Source organism: Pyrgilauda ruficollis, unplaced genomic scaffold (genome assembly GCF_017590135.1).
Source record: "Pyrgilauda ruficollis isolate IOZ18807 unplaced genomic scaffold, ASM1759013v1 scaffold23, whole genome shotgun sequence".
Taxonomy (NCBI): domain Eukaryota; kingdom Metazoa; phylum Chordata; class Aves; order Passeriformes; family Passeridae; genus Pyrgilauda; species Pyrgilauda ruficollis.
In genome coordinates this window covers 6,942,666-6,945,844 of record NW_024522539.1, presented here as the reverse complement: position 1 = coordinate 6,945,844, position 3,179 = coordinate 6,942,666, and positions in this window count along the sequence as shown.

Here is a 3,179-nt window from a genome sequence, read left to right as displayed (position 1 = left end):
AATTTACCTGCAAGAAACAACACAGGGAGAAAGGATTTGTGTATGTTCACAGGGAGCTGAGTGCTGTGGATGCTGCTGCAAGGCAGTGCAATGCTTTCAGCTGCCCCTAAAGCCTCCTACACTCCTCACACCAGCAGGGAAAACCTGTCCTTGGGGGAATGATTCTGCCCCAAAGTGCCGCTTGCTTTGGGAGATCAGTCCGTGGGATAAATAAATAAGATGCTCTGCTATGTACAACAGTCTGAAGTGTTCTCATACACCACTTAATATACTGCTTTCCCACTCCCTCTCTTGTGATTCAGTCTTACCCGTGGAGCAGAAGGACAACTTTACAACAGGTCTTCACACACCTGTTGTGTATTTACTCGAGAGGGACCATCACATCCACTAAGCCTTTGTCTCAGAACAGGAGCTGTTCCTCACTGGGCATCCCAAATCAAGCCAGCACTGGCTTTCAGGCCAAATGCTTGGAAGAATTTTCTATTCCTTAAAATGCTCTGAAGGGAAAATTGCCCTCTGCATGAGGGAAAAGTAAAATGTTACAACTCTTTTGTCCAACACTCCTGCACAGAGAGCCAGCATATCTTCGAGAGCAAATTGATCCAGAACTAATACAAGAAATCCACAGGATACAGTTCTGGGCGTCTTAAATCCACCCTAAAATATCTTCTTGGGATCCCTCAATTAGTCAGAGCAACCTGCTTCTTCTGAAGGCTTCAGGAAAAGAAAGGATCGTCCTGCTGACATTGAGTGACAGAAGCAATATAGGGAGGCCAGCTAATTTAATCCTAACTCGATTACCATGCAGCATAATATCATGCTGTGTTAAATCACCACAAAGACTCAAGTTGGTTTCAATATTTCAAATAAAAAACAGGTCCTCTGGCAACCCAGCACAGTTTGGCATCACTTTTCAGCCCTGACTCAGAAGGAAGAACCACACCTACTGAATCACTGGTGTTTCCTTTGAGGTCTGAATATTGGCTGTTTCACTCCTGTGATCTAGAAAGATTCCAGATGACTTCAGCTGACAGGTATCATTCCAGGTATGTGCCTACTGGACTTGTAGAAAACTCCATTACATATCCTCACCGACACAAGAAAAGGTCAAAAATAAACACCATCCTGTACAGTTCAGCATTAACCTTTCACCCATGAAAAAACTGACCTCCGTGCTCTCATTCATTTTAGTCTGACACACCACAAACCCTTATCTTTAATGAACAGAGACAGCTGTACTGGCAGAAAATAGGAGAGAACGGACCTCCGTGCTCTCATTCATTTTAGTCTGACACACCACAAAACCTTATCTTTAGTGAACAGAGAAAATAGGAGAGAACAGGGATGGAACACATTGGCAGAGGAGAGTGGAGCCTTCAGTTTGCAGCTGTAGGGCTGAACAAGATCAAATGGAGATATCCCATTTTCTGCTGTGCATGGGAATAAAATTCCAGGTAAGTGCTAAGCTCAGGGAGAACTCTGGGAGCTGTACATGTGTTTGGGCGTCTCTCTGGTGAGGGGTGATGTCTGCACAAACAATGTATTACGAACCTCCTCTGCAGATGACAGCTGACTTCACCATTTCCCTGCAGGGACGGGCAGTGCAGAGCCACTGCCCTGTGCACAGGAGGTCAGGGAGTCTGGCAGCCAGCACTGGGGCAGTGGGCTGTGCCCACAGGATGGGCTGTGGGGGCAATGAAGGGCCTGCTGCTCCTCAGTAAAGCAAGGGGAATTGGAAACACCATCTGCTGCTGACAAACAGCCTGGAATCAGCTTGGCCAAGCAGTACCCAGGAGTCCTTAAAGAGCTGGCTGAGTGAGCTGCTGGCCCACTGGTGCTTGTTCATAATCTCTGCTGGGGCAGGTCCTGAGTACTGAAGCTCTGAGCCCACAGTCAGCCAAGATACACAACGATGAGCCTCATAAATATGTGCTAGTTTGATTGACATAAATTCCAGGCAAAATAATGGAAAATCTGATACAGAGTTCAGTTCATTAAGCACTGAAGAATAGATGTAATGGTAATTTTGGTTAAGGCACTTGTGTATAAAACAGGTGCTTCCAGCCTTTTATTATTTGGCATGATTCTAAGCTTGTTTGATAAAGCTGCCTGCATGGCTGCAACACAATGTAATTAGATTTTGATAAGGGTTGAATTTTCCAGGGTTCTGTGATATGAAGATGTGTAATGCCAGTAGTTCATCCATTAAAATGGCTTAGCAGAAGCCAGGCTGGGGGTCCCTAATGGGATCCATCTGAGGGACCTTGAGGGAAATAATTCTAATGGGCATCTACAGGGGTTGGTATCAGATCCAACGGGTTTCCACACAGACTGTATTTTAAGAATCAAATATAAAATTGTACAAGAAATGCATGCCTGACAATGGGATGTTGAGTCTTAGAAAGAAGTCACTCAGGAGAGTTACTATTATCCAACAGTAAACAAAACAGGAATTCCTCTCTGTGCATTAGAGGTGAACAATGGGAATACTTTGCACACCTCTGGGCTGTCATGAAGACATCAGAAAAAGGTGGTGGAGAAATATTCACTAGCAAGGATCTGAGGGCTGGACAGAATGCTATATGGGGGAAGACTAGAAAATAGGAAGTTTGAACATAATTACTGTAACAAATAAAAAAAGAAAAGCTGAGAAGTTGACAACTGTGCACAAATAGTTTCAAGCAGAGACTGCTGGTGCTAAAGAGCTCTTTAATCTAGCAGAAATTCATGACCCAAACTAATAGCTGGGAGACATATGCTGAGTAAAATCAAATGGGAAACAAAGCCCACATTCTGCACAGTGGGTGATGGATCACTGAAACTGGTACCAAAGGAAGTGATGGAGTTTCTGCCAGGGTGGATCCTGCAGGGCAGGATTTGGGTAGAGGACACCATCCTAATCACTAGTAAAATGCCTGTTTGAGTATTAAGTAAAAACTCTTACTTCTCCAGACTGCTTAGATGAGGTACCTTTCACTGACTTGCATTTTGCAAGAATCAAAGCAAGTTGAATAGCCCTGAGTGTCATGAGGTAAACTCAGCCAAGAGAAGCAGGCAGCTTTAGGCCTGGGTCACCTACTAAAGAATAGAAATATCCTAGGTCAAGGAGACAGAGATGTTTAAATATAACAGCATTTTGCTGCTGAAAAGACTTCTAGGGTCTGTGCCTACAGGAAACA